Source organism: Camelus ferus, chromosome 19 (assembly GCF_009834535.1).
Source record: "Camelus ferus isolate YT-003-E chromosome 19, BCGSAC_Cfer_1.0, whole genome shotgun sequence".
Taxonomy (NCBI): domain Eukaryota; kingdom Metazoa; phylum Chordata; class Mammalia; order Artiodactyla; family Camelidae; genus Camelus; species Camelus ferus.
The window spans coordinates 28300618-28318554 of record NC_045714.1 but is presented as its reverse complement, the minus strand read 5'-3'; the positions used below and the strand labels follow the sequence as shown (position 1 = coordinate 28318554).

The 17937-nt window shown below is 43.2% G+C and overlaps 1 long non-coding RNA gene across 1 annotated transcript in view; it reads right to left on the bottom strand.

Moving 5' to 3' along the window:
• Nucleotides 1-10347, bottom strand: part of LOC106729905 — an 80239-nt gene extending 69892 nt beyond the window's left edge. The window contains exon 1 of the long non-coding RNA XR_004313129.1: nt 10128-10347. This is a non-coding gene — a long non-coding RNA (uncharacterized LOC106729905). The remainder of the gene's footprint in view (nt 1-10127) is intronic.
• Between the last annotated feature and the right edge of the window lie 7590 nt (nt 10348-17937).

The window sequence follows — 17937 nt, the reverse complement described above, 5'->3', positions numbered from 1 at the left end:
CAATCAGGCAAGAGAGAGAAGTAAAAGGTATCCAAATTGGAAAAGAAAGGTAGATTACACATTTCTAGAAGACAGGAGGAGGGCAATTTTTTGAAGGAGGGCAATTTTTACTGATAATTCTAGGAAAAGCTTAGACTATATCATACAAGACAGTAACTGCTTAAAGTTGGAAACAGAGGCAAATTCAGGTCTTAACAAGCTAAGATAGAAAAAAAAGAGAAGAGTATACACCACAATCAGGCATGTTCTATGTGATTCTTCCCTCTGCCTCCATCATCCATTTTTTTGTGGTGGGTGGGTTGCTCCTCCACTCTGAGTGGTTCCTCCCATACCCCTGTGCATGAATGGTCAATTCTTCGATTATCCTTGAACCAGCTCTCTGGTGATGTAGTTGACAAAGCTGCTTGAAGTTTAAAAGATCAGAATTAATCCATGTGCCCTAAGTTAAAATAATGCTATTATAGTGGGTAGAAACAACCTCAAAGTAGAGAAGAGTGGGATCTTAGTGGTGAAGCTGAGGAAAGAAGAATTAAAATGAGCTGATGGCCAACAGGAAAATTTGATGTGAGTCAAACCAATGGTCACCTCTCCATGGGGATCTCCTGGGGGAAACTAAGATCAAATAAGGACATTGGCGAGAGAGGACAACAGGCAGTGGTGTCAGATGTCCTCGTCCTTTTAGAAGCTAAGCACACCCCTTTGAAGAGGAGGAAGTCAGATTATAGGAATTGGCTCCAATTCAGTAGGAAGAACTTGCAGGAGCCAGGAGGCTGAAAGATGTCTGCCATCTGGAGAAACTGGAGGAAGGAGAATTGGAAGTCATGGCGTTCAGGGGTAGGGAATCAAGAGGAAAGAAAGGCTATTTAGCAGGGATGCCTTGGATGGGGGCTAGTACCCCCAGAGTAAGTCTGCTATGCAACTTGCAGCCTTGAGAGCTTGGGGAGTCAGCAATAAAAGAAAATTATTTCATTTCCAAATCCTGATAAATCTATCTTTTGAACTGACATTTAGGAAAACTGTCATTACATATGGAATTGTAGTGTTTCAGATGTGTTCCTCTAAAAAAAAAAAAAAAAAGCATCAAATCTCCAAAATCATTAAAAGCAATTCTACAAAATACAATACATTTATAATTTTTTGTTCAGGGTAAAAGAAGAGGATACCAGATCTCTCAGGATATGGAATTTCTTCTTGGAGGAAAAAAAAATGTGGAAGTCATTGAAATACTGGCAGGGCTTCGGAAGGAAAAGTTAAGGCTAATAGTGGTTACAGGTGCATACTCTTGAATGAGGCCAGCTGAGATCAGATCCTGGCTTCAACATATACTAATTATGGTCTCTCAGGCAAATTCATAAGCTCTATAAACTTCAATTTCCTTCACCGTACAATAGGAATAGCACTCACATTGAAGAGATATTATGAGTATTAAAATTCAAAATAAATAATGCATGTAAGTTATTTAGCACAGTGCCTGGTATATTTTGAAAGCTAGGTAATATCTATCATCCCCATCACCACTATTATTAGTTAATTAGAGAGAGTTTCCAGAATTATTCATGGACAGTACTGATTGATACTGGAGTCTTCCATTGTCTACTGACTTGCTGTGTGAATTTCACTGAATGATTCAGCTGTAAAAGGGGAAGAAGATCTATGTGCAGGCTAGATCTCAGGAATTTAGATCAGAGACATTGTTAATGTTAACACTGCACTGGCAGACAGGGGTGTTGAGTTCTTGTGTCAACTGTGCAGTGAACTCACAAGCCACACATCTGTACTAGGTTTCCACTTCTTCATCAGTAAACATGGTTGAACTACACAGTTCCAAGGTTCATTTGAATTCTCACTACTCTTTGATTCTGCAACTGCTGTTTCAACTGCAGCATTTGTGAGTTAAGAACAATAAAACTCCCCTTGCCTGTACTGGTCTATGCTTATGGGCACTAAAGTTGCAGTGTGTGGGAATATGGAATCTTCCACAAGCAAGAGATGGGTTGCCTGAGTTCTCAGCCCAGCCTACCTGTTCAGAACAGCGATTTTGTTCTGCCCTTGGCTGGCTGCCTCTTCAATAATTCTCTGCAGCAAGCTCCATCCTTATCCTAGCCAGCAAGAAGAAAATGAATTTGCCCAGCAGTCCCAAGCATCCCTTCAGATGTTGCAGGAGAGAGAATGCCAGGCATTTCACTGCTAATTATCAGCAGCCTGGCTGCTGAGGCCCCGTGCTGTGCCAGTTTGAGAGGTGAGACTCTTAACACTGCTTATCAGGCTTGGCTAAATAAATATTACCCGGCATTAGTGTTGTCAAAGACACAGTCTGAATGCATCTCCCTGGAGTGGCTGTTGGTACCCAAGCTTTTCACCATCACTTTTCCTTCCTGCCCTCCCCTCACCACTCCCCCTTACCACACCACTGTTGATCTCTTTCTCTCCTCCCTAGACATTCAGCTGGATTCTGACATCAGGCGGCTGAAATATAATATAATTGATTAGCTCCTTTGTTTAAGGTTGTCAAACACCTGTACTATTAGATTCAAGGGCCTCAGTATTAATTACCTTCTATTCTTGTCCCGTAGACTAAATTTCTCAGCCATGTGTTCTGAGTTGAAGTCACTATTTCCCACCCTCCAAAAACCCAGGAGTGAGTTTTGATAGACTTAAGCCCTCTGGCTGCAATGATTGCTTTAAAGGTGGGAATATGGCCTAATCAGGGCCATTATAGCCCTAAAGACTTAATTACAGAACTTATTTAAGATATTTGGAAAACAGACCTCTTTTTGTCTGGATACTGAAGCCAGAAAATAGAGCCCCTCAAAAGGTATTGCTAGCTATTTTGCAACCATGAAGGTAGAAACTATTTTGAATGGAGCCAACACATACTAAGTAGCACAAAGAATTAGAGGGGGGAAAACATGCCTGGTCAAGGTGTTGAAGAGCCTGGATCAAGCTTTACCTGAAGTCACTCCAATTTTGGGGCATTTCTGTTTTGAAACATTATGCCTCCTTTATCATTTAGATTTGAGTGGAGGACTTCTAATAGTTTCATATGTATATTTGTTGTATGTGGTCTCCCTGATTTGTCTATCTGTGGCAAGTGCAGGTGGAGCCCTGCCAATATTCCTTCAGCTCTTACAATAATAATGCTCTCCTATCAGAATTCCTACTCCTGAGGGCTTACTCTAGTGCTTCTGCCTTAGTACAAGACAGGCCAAAGTGCTGGGTAATTAACACCTCTTTGAGGCAGCCCTCAACCAATGACTGGCAGGGGTTCATAGGTACCTCGGCCTCCTTGCTCCCTTGGGATAACTCTGAGATACATGCTTTATATAGGCTCTCAGAGTTCCCCAGTGGGATGGAGCCTAGTTTGACAATGCACCCTTTATTCGCTGCCTTCATTTCCCTGTCTCACCTCCTCACTTCTTTATGGGCTTGCTGGCATCACCTTCTAACTCAACTACTTGCACTTGGGTCCCTGTGTGCCAAGACATAACTTAGCAGAGCAGCAAACTAAAGCTACAACGGCCCACAAGAATTTACAAAATGTAACATCTACCTAGAATTTTAAAAATGCACCCCATAAGTTGTTTAGCTTACAGAGTTTTCATCTTTCCACCCTCAAATAGATTGATGTATACACAGACCATTTTGTCATAGACTCAGCCTAGAAAGCAGCTATGAATTCAAAACCCAGTAAGCCAATGATTTCTTTCCTGTCATTGCTGGCCAGACAGAGGGTGATGTACTAAGAGGAAGATTTTAGGAGAGAAAGAGAAGCAAAAGTGAGAAGAAGCCAAGCCTCAGAGAATCCTCATTATATCTCCAGGCACCTGCAGTGGCAATGAGCTATCTAGATTCGTCCATGGGAAGAATCAGGTCACTGAGGTTATTAATTTGGTGGTCCTGAAAGATCAGCAACACAGACGTGTTTATCTCTGGACATACTCCCTCCCCTGCATAGTGTCTCTCCCAGTTTCCAAACCCTCCATGCTAAGGAAAACATCATCCGGCATGGGACATTGCCAGAAGCATGCATTTGTACTCCAAATGGTACCTGTCAGATGAAAAACGCACTTTTAAATAATGCACTCTGACTAGTCTGGCAAATGGGATGTTTTCTATTATGTACATGAGAAATGTTGAAATGCAGACTCGTTTGTTTTATTTTTATTTGGGGCATTTAAAACAAAACATTCATTCTAATGCCAATGGGAAAAGGTCCTCTTCTCTCCTGTGCTCTTTTCCAACCCTAATCCTAAATTCTTGCCAAAGAACACATATGGGCCACAGGGCTCACGCTCAGCTTGGAGCAATTCCATTTTGCTCCTATTAGAAAGTACAATCATGGGATAGAAGAGTTAGCACCTTCGAGGTAAAACAGTTCAACTTCTTCATCTTACCAGTGAGGACAGGGAAGCATGAAAGTCTTAGATGACAAAGCTGGGTGGGACTTTGAAGGCATCTGGTCCAATTCACTCTTGTACAGATGTGGAAACTGAGGTCCAGATCAGTGAAAAGCTCTGTTCAAGACTTCACAGCTGGTTAGGGACAAAGTTGAGGCTGGAACCAAGGAATCTGGATTCCAACCACTGCCCCTCCCCCACACCACGCATGTTAATTTTGGTTGAACTTTGAATTTTTGTTTCCCTTGCATGTTTGTTTTATCTTAAGCTCACATTTCAACCCTATAACATATCTTGAATGTGGTGTGGGATGCTTCTTCTCGAAACCTGAGATTACACCATTGCATTTAGTGGTCTTGCCCATAGTCACGCTGGGGAGAAACCCTCTCAGTAATGAAGTTTGTCATTGAGAAACCACTCAACACACCCCATGGCCTTCCTTCTCCCTTCAGATACAGCCTGAAAAGCCAGAATTTACCAAAGATCCAACCTTAGTCCATTTGGTGTGATGCACATTCCTAATCCCAAACCACTTCCTGGGCTTGAGCCCAGGTATTGGTGTGGCCAGGAAAATGCCAGAAGCCATATGGACTCCCCAGGCCGCCTCCAGGATAAGGCTGATGGCACACACCTAGGAACCAGCTCACTCCAAGAGATAGAACAGATGGCACTCCAGATATGAATATGTATCATGTAGACTGTTAAGGTTGTTAAAGAAGTAGATATTTTTAGGTGGATTCATGAAAATCAAGAATTTTACAGCTGAAGTGAAAGCCAAGCAAAGGAAACCACAAGACACTGCTCAAAGCTGTGCATTACTCTGTGTCTGTTGGCACTACCTTCCATAGCAAGCTCTAACCTCCATAAAAACCACTGGAAAATAACCAGGAAGGAATACTTTATAACCACAAGAAAGAACGCTGGCTTCAGAACTCCATGCTCTAAAACCCTATAAGGACACTGATGGCTGCATTGCCGTTCGGCAGAACAAGAAGTGTGCTGAATTATTTCCTTTGCTTTACAACCTCTCTCCATGTCCCTTCCCTAATCATTCTACTCCAACTGTCCCACCCCAACTCAAACTCATTATGCTTCACTTTGGCTGCACCAGGAACATGATCTATGGGGCACAACAATAATACAAGTCACTGAATCAGTGGAATTGGATAAGAAGATGGACTTCTGAAAATCTCTGATACAAACAGGACCCATCAGAGGGCTTTGAGTGCCTTGCCCAATAATAACACTACCTAGCTTGTGCAGTTATTTCCAGTTTCCAGAACACTTTCATATTCATGATATTATTCAGTTTTGATCTTTATAACATCCCTGTGAGATAAATAGAGAATGAAGTATTATGCTCATTTTACAGATGAGGAAACTAAAGCTCAGAGTGGTTAAATGACCACTCAAGGATGCACAGATAAATGGTACCACTGGGACTTGAACCCAAAACTCTTTGATTCTGTGTCTAGCAATGCATCTGATTTGACATTTGCTGATGAATCAACAGCCAAAAGGGCCTTCACTGGGGAAGAATTCCAACTGCTGCTAGAACAGCCTAATCCATGGATTAACTGATATTAATGAGTTAGAATATCAGGGGGTGGAATAAAGTGATAGTCTCATATTCTGGAAACATTCCAAATACCAAAACTAGATTCTAATTTATGCATTATTTATACTCAGTGCTTCACCTCTCTCTGTATCCATGACCTTTTGCAATTTCTCCCACTAGAGGCAGGATATATTACCCTTCTTCACTGGTGATGAGTGTGGCAATGTGACTTGCTTTACCCAATGAAAAGTTAGCACATGTGATGCATCAGACTTGAACTGGATTAGTCGAGTTTGCCCTCTTGTATTCTTATTATCTACCCAAAGTAGCTCACTGAACCAAGCCCATCTGAACCTAACCTAGATGATCCAGCCTCCATCCAACCAGTGACACATAGCAAGAAAAAAAGATTATTTGAAACGATTGAGTTGGGGGCTGTTTTGTTATATAGCATTAGCTGACTGATATTCTACTTTTCTTTCATCTTCCTACTTCCAATTCAACACAAATAGAGTTTGTCATTTAGTATCATTACTCTGTTTCTTTCCAGGAAGTGAATCACTTCCTCTTCTTAAGTCCTAGAGTAGCAAGGGTTTCAATATCATGATCTGCATCATCATAGGATTATAAAAACCTATCATTAAGGACCCAGTAACATGGTAAAAGAAAGGAAAAAAAAAAAGATAGGTGAAGCTACATTCACAAAGGAGAACACCATAGGAACCAGATAAATATTTAGTGAATGATCAAAAACTTTGGTCATTTGAAGACTTTTATATTTAGTATGTCAGAGAAAACACATTGTCATTAGACAATATTTTCTATGTGCTTTTTTTTTTACATGGTTACTTGGTGCTTGATGTGTTAGGAAGACAGATTTCCCATCCCCCTAGTGGCTTATTGACTAAAACAGACAACACAGAGGCAGTCAACTGGTAGAAAACATAGATGTTGAATACATCAAAAACAAAAGGGTGAGGTTAGATATTTTATTTGGTTTGATTCTGCCATTTCAGCTTTGTTGGATGCATCACCAAAGCCCCAGAAGACCCAATTCCTCTGTCTCCCTAGAAACCTGCATCAGGTTTCCTGCTATAGAAAAGTACATTTCTTTTCTTGGTGTTCAGGGGGTTCAAATACCCAAGTTCTTTAATCAACTGATCCAAGCTGGAGTGGGCTGAGGGGCAGGGGAGGGAGAGAGTGTACCAATAGCAGCCTACTTACCAGAAGGATGTAGCTATTCATCAGTTTTCTGGGGACAGTTTCCCGGAGATGATGGAAAGACCATGTGTAATGCCTGGTCAGCACTCAACAATATTTGCTAAATGAAAGAAGGGAGGAAGACAGGAACTAGTTCCTGCCCTACCCATTCTTCCACTCTTGCACTCTCTGTTTCTTATTAGTCTGATCAAATATCATCCACTGTTTGGTCCCTCCACTGGTTCCACTGGTTCCAGCCCTATGATTCAGTTATTGCACACCTCCTGATATGTTCACCAATTACATTCCCCTGCCCAGTCCCTGGCATAGTGACCTTTATACCTGTAGATTTTCCATTTTGGCTCTCAACCCCTTTCTTCAGGTGCCCCAGTGCACTGTATTTTGTACATAGCCTCCACCTTGACTGTGACTCTAGAAAGATGGATTTTTGAGTCTCAATTTTCTTTCTGATACTCTTTCTAACACATCATGCTGGGCACTGAAGTACACAGTGCTGAACCACCTATCAAGCACTTTATTCCTCAATAACTCATCTGACCTTCACCATAGTCCTCTCAGGTGGGTTGTACAATCCTACCTGTTTAAACAAGGACTTGGAATACAAAGAGGGTCACATACAGAGTTGGTATGGAGAGCAACAAAGATGCAAACCCAATTTTCCCATCTCTAACTATGGGAAATTATTTCTTTGCACGGTACTATTTTAAAAAGTACTAGCACTGTTGAAATTCTTGGACATCCTTTATAATATTCAAACTTAAAAGAGAAAATAAGCAATTGCTAAGGAAAGAAACTAGTTGGTATGGCTCCAAAAAATGGCCACAGAAAGACTGAAACATTTAGAATGCCCATCTTTGCCCAAGTGACCGTTGGCTGTATTCCAATGCATTGATACAGATCTTAATGATCCTTGGTTCAGCTGGCAGGACTCTCTCTTCCAAAAATAACTCCAGACTTCATGGCTAGGATGAGATTCAGTACAAAGGCCATAAACTCTTAAAACCTCGGCTTCCAGCCAAACCTTCAAAGGTGACTGAAAAAGAAATGTCAGGAAAGACCAAAGGTTGGCACTGCATCATGAATCACTGAACATCTATTGGAACTTATTATTTTTATAGATATTTATCTACATTGCAGAGTAATGGGGCATCTGGGATTTTGGAGGATCCTAAAAATTGCATTTGAGAAGGTGTCCAGAGGATTCAGTAGGCATTGTCCAGTCTGATTTCATTTTGAGATCATTTCCAAATAACCAGCTAGAGCATGAGATACTAGAAAAGTTCTAGGTCAGGAGGAGGTAACCAGGGCTTAGCTCCTGGCTGTTACACTGGGTGAAGCTGAGCACGTTCCTGGCTGATCTTGACTTCATTCTTTCCACAAATGTTTATTTGTGTCCTGTCAGTGTGCCAGATCCTGGAAGAACTGCCTACCAGATAGAGTTCTTGCCCTCAGGGAACTCGCATTCCAGGAGAGAGGTATGATAAACAGATAAATGAATATCTAATAAGAATGTGAAAACAGTAAGGAGGTTTATGTAGACAGAGAGCACAGGTGCTGGGGTAAGGATGCCATTTTGGATAGGTTGATCTTTTGAGCAGAGTGAAAGGAAAGAAATATCTGGGGGAAGAGAGTTCCAGGTGGAGGGGACAGAATACACGTGGGAAGGCCCTGAAAGGGGTGTGCCTGGTGTGTTCTAGCAACAGGGAGATGGCCAGGGTGGCTGGGGCGGGGGGGGGGCGGGGAGGAAGGGGAAGAGAGGAAGGGGAAGAGTTGAGCAGTCACAGGGGCTGGATCATGGAGGGTCTTTAGGCTTGGTAATGACTTGAGATGGGAAGCCATTGGAGAGATCTGAGCAGAGGACAGAACGATCTGACTTGGGTTCCAGGAGCATGACTTAGGCTGCTATATGGAGGAAGGACAGCCTGCTCATCTGTAAGCAAACTGGTACAGACAACAGAAACAAAGATGGCTTCCCACTGGCCCTCTATGAGCTGAGACCCCAAGTCATATGCTCTGCTGAACAAGTCACTGCCCATCTTCGTGGAAGCACATCTAGGCTCTTTCCTTCCAGAGGCTCAGAGCAGTTGCCATTCCCCTGCCATTAGCCTATGGAGGAAGGACAGATTTCAGCCAGCAGGAGCTCCTGGGGGACCTGGTGACCCCCCCTGCATCCCCTGCAGCTCAGGGTTGCTTTTTGGAGATGGCCCCTTTAGGTGTTTTAGACAGAAATGACCCTATTTGCTGCTTTCTATTTCCATACATCCAGTCTTTCTTCCCCAAAGTCATCTGGAAAGGCCAGTGGGGTTAAGGCACATGGCCTTGACCTAGCAGAGTGCTTATTCTGTGGATGCTCAAGGCTTCAGTACCCTATTTCTTTTTTCTGGGTCACCTGCTTGGTGTGAATTCATTCACATACATCAGTTTGATATTTTTAGAGCTATACATTTTAAGCGCATTTCTAGTCTTTCGTAAAAATTCAAGCTAGGGTTGGGGCAGGGTCCCTCTGTTTGAGACTTAGAGACCCACCGGGCCTCTGGCTTCCCACCGCTCCTGGAATCAGCCCTCAGCACCGCTGTGTCTAGCCACTCCAAGAATCCTGAGTCATTTCACCATTTCACCGTTTCTTTCCCCCCTCCCTCCCCTCCTCCTTCTCCTCCCCCCGCCCCCCTCCTGGGCTACGGGGCAACATTCCTGATGCCAAGGGACACTGCAGCTCGGCGATCGCCTCCCTCCAGCAGGACGGGCACCAGCACCCCTTGGCCTCCCTCCAACAGCCGCGGCTCCGGGCTGCAGCGAAAGGTCGGGGAGCCAGATCCGCCCCAACCCGAGAGCACGCGGCGAGGGCGCTGGGGTCGAGGCGAGGAGGGGTGGGCGGAGGCGCTGCGCTCGGCGGCGGCGGGGGGCGGGGATTCGCCGGAGCGCGCAGGATGGGAGGCGGGCTCCTGACTCACTGCGGCACCCGAGGGGCTGGAGCCCGGCCTCCCCCGCTCCCTGCAATCAGCTGCGGCGGCCAGGGGCGCCAGGCAGGCCTCTCTTGGGTCGAGGGTCCTCTCGTGGGCATCCCACACAGCTCGTGCTCATTTCCGCGGGAGCCCTCGGGGTGCTGTCTTGTCAGTTTGTTTATTTCCATGTCTGCCCCGGGAGACTCCGCCGGGGCAGAGCTTTCTAATCCACCCCCCTGATGAATACGGGGCCCTCGCACTTGGCACCAGGCCTGGCACGTCATCACGACTTGGGGAATCAGTAAACAGCAGTAGAAGGGAGAGGGAGGGAGGGGGAGGAGAGAGACGGGGCGGGAGAGAAGAGCAAAACCGGAAGCGGCCTCCCGCCTCGGTATCTGCAGAAGTAAGACTGCCTCCCTGTGTGACCCAGGAATTAAAGCCCTCGGTAGGAGGTATGGGGGCTTTGGCCCGGCGGCCCTTCCACAACTCAGGCATCGTCCCCAGTGTTTCCGCACCTAGAGTGACAGTGATGGTGGCCAGGAGGGAAGGAAAGGACGAGGAGAAAAGCGGGTGTTTCTTGTTCTTAAAAATGAGGGAGGTCATAAACATTCCATTGCCCCCCCAATCCACCAGTTGCCCCAAAGCAAAACAGACTAGTGGCCCCTCCTTATCCTACCTGCAGAATTTGCAGAGCTTGGAGGATTCTCAGACACATCTAGAACCCCATTTTACAGATGAGAAAACTGAGGTTCAGGGAGGCTCTGTCATGTGCCCAAGTCCAGTAACATAGGACAGGAATCAAGGTGCCGGGGCTTGGGTTTCCAGTCCATTAACCAGCCTAGTGCATCCCACCCCTCTCCTTGAGTTGTCTCCTCTCCTGGTTTCCCCAAAATCAAAGTTCTGGAAGAAGCCCCACATTGGGTTTTGTTCAGGGCCTGAACTCTGAAGATGTGGAATTCTAGATGCAGAAACCCAGGCAGCCAGCAGATTATGAAACCCCCACCCACCCCTGGGCGGTGAGCAGCCGCCAGAGGCTGCCTGACAACAAGCCTTCTGGGGCAGCTCTGCACATGGTGAGGTGTATCTCTTGCAGCTCCAAAAACAGATTTTGCCATCTCATCCCCACATTTGCAGTATTGAGTTGGCTTCCTGTGATTGGCCAGAACTTTCCCTCACTAGAAATATGGGGAGAATTTGCCTCCTCCAATCGGCTGGGAGAAAGCGTTCGCAGCGGCTAGGATGTGAATTGCAGTTCCACCCTCTGACTGGGGCCCGGGATGCAGGTATGGGCTCAACAGGCTGAAGGATGCCAGGGACCCCCAAGAGTCTCTACACCTGACCCTAGGGGAGGTGGCCTCTGGCAGGGTAGCTGACCTTGAAGCTTTCATTCTGTAATTGGGGGTGTCATTGTGGATTCTTTGGCTTTCTGGAGCAGAAGTTTTCTCAAATTTTAATTTTAAAATTTGTCATCAGGGCTGGCAGCTTGTGTACACAACAGGTAGTTACCAATGTACTTCAGTCTGGGGGCAATTAGAGCTTTCTGTCTGCCTACCCCAGTACACTCCCATTCCAACTGCACCACACTGATTCCTAGCTTTTTCTGGTGTTGGGAATTGTCCTAAGAGATGCCCTTCTTCAACCTGACCCGTAGGCTTCAAGGCATTCCCCTGGCTTAGGCTTAATTAGCTATTACTATCCTTAATGCAACTGTTCTCTGTATTGGCTGCTCACTAGAATCACCTGGCAAATTTAAACTAATACTGAGACACAGGCCATGCTCAGACCAAATAAATTAATATTTTTGGAAGTGTTTTCTAAAAGTTCCCCCTGGGTGACTATAATGTACAGTAAGATTGAAAACCACCGTTCGGAAGGTTTTGCCTGCCCACATCTGTTCCCCCTTCTGGTAAGAGCCCTTGATGTTCCTGTGGAAATCCCACTCTCTATTGACCTACGTGATTGAGTGATGCTCGCCCACCATCTCCTCCTGTTGGAGTCGAGAGTTTCTTGTCTTGTCGCAGAAAGAATTCAGACACAAGGCGCGGAGATTAAGAAAGCAAAGCAAGGATTAATTAAGGGATAGATAGTAAGCTCTCAAGGAAATAGCGAGCAGACTTAGGTGGGTGGCTGCCCCTAATTTCCTTGGCAAGCTCTTTATGTGAGTGTAAAATGAATGGGTAGAATATTCATTGGTGAGGAGGGGTTTGGGGATTGTCTTTCCTGATCTTCATCCCAACTCCACCTTCCCAGGTCGGAAGGAGGGATTTTTCATCCTTAATTTAGTCTTAGTCAGGAAGTTGGATGAGGTCATAATGAACAAAAGGTTACATTCGGATGGGGGTATCATAAGCAAAAGGTTACATTTGGACAGAGGTCATAATGATGGAAAGGTTATATTCGGATGGTGAAGATTCCTGTCCTGTCCCACCCTTCTGCCTCCAGGACACTTATCGACCCAGAAGGTACGGTTTTTTATTAGCCCAGAGGATCCTACTTTTCTTGGTCTGTCCCAGAACCCCCATTGTTTACAAGATGTATGGTTTTCTGCCATTTTCACATGTCCCCCTTTCTCTGCTCATATCTAGCTACCTGCCTGCTCTAACACTCCCACACCATCCTTTTCTGGGGGCTAGCAGGTTACCAATTTGGCCAGTTTGCATTTTCCATTTCCTTGGTTTAGGTACAATATGTGAGCCGAGGAGTCCAATGAGAATCAGCCTCAAGACTTTTGCTGAAACTACTGGGGAGAGAAATATTTTTATGCTGCAGTTATTCAGCAGAAAACACAGGATTCCAGCAGCCATTTTTGTCACCATATGGAGAAAGATGGCCTGTAAATTAAGGCAACAGAGGAAAAGAGTGATTATTGATGGAGTGAAAAAGATGGAAATCTAATTAAAATCATGCCTGAAGCCAGATACCCTTCAGTAACAGAAACAAATACATTCTCCCTTTTCACTCCAGCCCATTTGAACTGGGTTTTCTGTGATGTGCTACATCACAGCAGAATGAATCTGTTATATAACTAGGTGTTACCTTGAAATGCAGAGACCAGAATTCTGATCTGAAGGGTTACCACACAAGTGAACTTAGATGTTTATGGTGAGTAGTTCCAAGCATCTAAGGACAACAAGAGGATGCTGTCCACCTTCAAGCATAGTGGCTCTCAGAGGAGAGGAGAGCAGAAACTAAAGACAGACATGTCCTACTCTATTATTTTCTTCGGTGAACATCAAGAGCCACAAGTAGCTTGGCCTTAGCTAAATAAGAAAAAGTTGAGGCAGAAATAAATAGGTCCCAGGGATAATGTATGGACTAAATTTTAACCACGTCTGATAGAGCTCTTTAAATAGTCAATGGAGCAATGATACAGGAAGTTATATGGCCAAACAAAAGCAGACAACAGACCATCAAGACAATGCACTGGATGCCTTCTTGGTCAGGGGAAGTTTTCCTGTAAAATGTGCCCTCTGTCTGAAGGTACAAGTGAAGGAAGAGTAATTGACTCACTGAATTTTCGATTTGAAAATTGTATCAGTTAGTTCTTGCTGCATAACAAACCAGTCCTAAACTTGATGGCTTAAAAACATGATTCATTTGGCCTATCAATCTGTAGATCAGTGATTTGAGTTAGGGTCAGCTGGATCCTTCTTCCGATGTCAGCTGGGCTCACTCGTGTATCTACAGTCAGCTTCCAGTCAGCTGAGTGTTTCTGTTTCTGGAGTCAGCTGGCTGTTGGCTGTGGGAGTGATGGGCCATGTGTCTATGATCCTATTTAGCAGCCTAGCCTGGGTTTGTTTACATGGTGGAGGCAGGATTCCAAGGGTGAGAGGTAGATCACACAAGGAATCTTGAGATCAGGGCTTACAACTTGCACATTATTTGTCACACTATCTTTCAAAGCAAGTCACAGCTCCACTCTTTGAGGGGAGGAGTTACAAAGTCACATTGCAGTGAGCCATTAAGAACTGAACTCAGAGATAATTTGACCCAGTTGGGTCCTATCCTATTTCACAGGTGAGAAACTACAATCAATGAGCTTACTTAGGTCCCCTCTATTTATGAAGGAGTATTGTGGTCTCCACACTGATGCTCTGTCCACAATGCTTTGCCTACTACCCTTCCCTTTTCTGAGTTATTTTCCATACAACGTAGATCACTTAACTCCTGGTAAAATTTCCATAAAGTGACTACGGTTGACATTGTTTAAATTTGCTACTTTACATTTAAAGAAACTGACACTTTTATTCTCACGGTCACCCTCCAAATATATTGGGGCTCTTTCTCTGGGCTGGGCACTAAGACATAACAGAAAACAGGTCAGACAGGGACTCCACCTGCACAAAGCACAGAGTTTACCATCAAAATGGTGTGTCTGGGACCTTAACCAACCCCGGACATACTTTTCATCCCCAGTTGCTGTGATGATTCTCCTAATACTGGTCTGTATTTCAAAGCCAGCTGTTTACATTTGTGATGAGAACAATCTATATTAATTTATGGCGTTCTCAGCCCACCCTCACTCCCTTTTCTATCCCTGCTCAGGAGAATTCTCTGACTACTCAGCTTGGTGAAAGTTCTGTCTTTGCTGGGTAAGTTCCCAGGCTTTGTGACAGCTGAATCTGGCTAATGGGTAGAGAAATTGGGAAGAAGCAGGAGGGAAGGATTGAGAAAATGATGAAACAAGAGTCCTGTGTGGTGGGGCTTCAGAAAGAGCAGAGGTAGGCAACAGAAAGGACAGGATCTGGAGAATGAGGAAGTCCAGAAAAGAAACAAGTTACAGGAAAGCCAGAGAAAAAGATTTTTTTAATGCTATGCTAAGTTATAAATTGAATTTCTTTTATTCTTCTCCAGATATGCCAAAAAGGGGAGCCATTTAATAGATTTGTGTCAATTTCATTATTTCAAGACATTTAGGGTTTTCCTGATATCTTTTCTCTAGTAAATAATGCTCTACTATTTCCCTGCAGATTCTAAAGCACTATGGAATTCTTTTTTCTTTTTCTTCCTCTTCTTTATATATTATATGTGCCAGTAAAATCAGAATTTTGGCACTCAAACAGACCTTAGAGAAAATAGCCCTCATTCCGTTTTACAGAACCAGACTTCGAGATATTCTCTCAAAGTACAGAAAATCAGACAGAATGGTGAAACAAACATTAATTTATTACAGTTGACCCTTGAACAGTGCAGGAAAGTGGGTGGTGAGGGACACCCACCCCAGTGCAGTAGAAAATCCAAGTATAATTTTACAGTTGTCCCTCCGTTTCTGTGGTTCTGTATCTGTAGATTCGACCAACAGCAGAACTTGCATTTATTGAAAAAAGTCCATGTATAATTGGACCAGTGCAATTCAAACCCCTATTGTTCAAGTGTCAACAGTATATCTCTTTCAGAATGTTTAATTAAAATAATTAGAATATCAAATATGAACTAAAGTCTTGTTTATTGTATTTCTCTACTCCATATTTCCCCCTCTAAAATGACTGACTCATAAATTTATGGCTTATCACCCAGTCCAGATTTTTCTATTTTTGCCGCATATGTATGGGAGATATGTAGAGCTGCTTTTTTTTTGCAGTGGATAAATGTTATCTGACTGACTGTAACGTTTTTCTATTTCCTTTTCCATTCAGCATTTTTTGAAATCTGTGTTGATTTACATGGCTCTAGTTCATTCATTCTAACTGCTATAAAGCATCCCATCATGGGACTATATAATCTATTTATCCATCCCATTTTTTTTAGGTTATTTCCAAATTTCCTCTAGTACACACAGCTCTGCAGTCTATACAGGACTTGATTCATATCTTAGTGGCCATGTGCAACACAGCCTTCTTTTAATATTTGCCTGATACATCAAGTGCCTTTTCCAGATCTTGTTTCCAGCCCTTCTGAGTTTTGTTACTTAAGTGCATCTGTGGAAAGTAGCAAATAGATGGATTTTTTTTAACCTACTTGATTGTGTCTACTTCTTATAGGATCTATTTGTATTATTATAATTACTGACATATTTAGACTTAATATGGGGAGATTTTACTTTGCTTCTTCTTATTCTTGTCCCTGAATTTTGTTGGATCCATATCCTTCTGGATTCCTATATTGTTCCCATTTTATTTCTACTATTTCAGTGCTTACTCTTTAATATTTTACATGAATATTGAAGAAATCTCAGGTTAATCTGCAGCTTTCTCCTCCTAAACAGTACAGAGTTCAGGATGCACAACTCTGACCTTCTCTCACTAGTGTTATTTTCTAATATGTTTGTTCTGGCATTCCTATGTGTTTGAGATGGAAAGAGAGATCTTCTGGGTCAGGTCAACCTTCAGTTGGAAGTCCCATAATAGAATTTCTAAGGACTGAATATTTGAAAATTCTGGACATGCACCAGAATATCAATAGTAATTATCTCAGAATGGTATGATTAGAAGTGATTTTTAAAATTCTTTTCTATACTTTTATTTTTCTACACTTTCTTTTTTTTTCATAATGAAAAAATGGAAAGAAGGGCAAAAAGACAGAAAGCAAAGAAGAATGAAAGGAAAGTAACTTCACTGCTTTATTCTCATTTTGCCCTGAGTTTTCATTTTAACTAATGGCAGGATATAATTTTAAGCCTTCCAGTTAAGAGTAGTTCAGTCTCTAACATGAAGCAGTTATCAGCTGGCACACCAATGCCATGTAACAAATGATCTCAAAACCTCAGTGATGCATAACGTTGAGCATTTTTTTTCTCACATATCTGTATCTGCTGATTTTGGTCTGGGCTTGCTCAGACATCTGGTATGGTAGACAGAATAATGGTACCCAAAGATGTCCATGTGCTAATCTCCAGAACCTGTGAATATATTACCTTACATGGTAAAAGGAACTTTGCAGATGTGATTAAGGATCTTGAGATAGAGAGATTATTTTTGTTTACCCAGCTGGGCCTGATATAATCACAAAGGTCTTAATATAATCACAATCATAAGAGGTTGGCAGGAGGTCACACAGGAGAGAAGATGCTATTCTGCTGGCTTTGAAGATGGTGGAAAGGTCCATGTGTCAAAGAATATTGACTATATTGTCTATATTGCCTGGAAAAGGCAGTCTATAAAAGCCAGAAAAGACAAGGAAACCGATTTTCCCTTGTAGCCTCCAGGAGGAATGAAGCTCTGTGGACCCATCTGAGACTTCTGACCTCCAGACCTATAACAATAAATCCATATTCTTTTAAGCCACTAAATTTGTGGTAATGTGTTGCAGTATCAAGAGAAAACTTATACATCTGGGGATGTCTGGATGTCAACTGATCTAAAATGCCTTCAGCTGCGATAACTAGGGTGACTCAGCTCTCCTCCACATAACTCTTAAGTTTGGGCATGTTTTCATGATGATAGCAGACTTAGAAAAGCACAAGCAAATGGACATATGCAGGCCTTTTGAGATGTAGGCTTAGAACCAAGACATATTCTTTCAGCTTCATTCTATTCACTAAAGCAAGTGACATAGCCAACCCTAGATCCAGGAGCATGAAAATAGACTCCACCCTAGACTTTACCTTGTTAGAAGGAGGAGTTATGAGGTCCCATGATAAAGGGCATGCATACAGGATTGGCAATGAACTAGGGCGCATGATGCAATCTACCAGAACGAGGATAACACAGCCTCTTGCAGATTAATGCAGTCTCATTTAGGTAAATGATTAATCAATTTTAATTCCAGGTGTTCTATCAAGATTATAGCTCTTCTTTCTCAATAGGTGTGACAGCCTGATCTTCCCTTCTAATATGGTGTTTGAATATAGGTAGATATTTACAATCTTACCTTCATATGG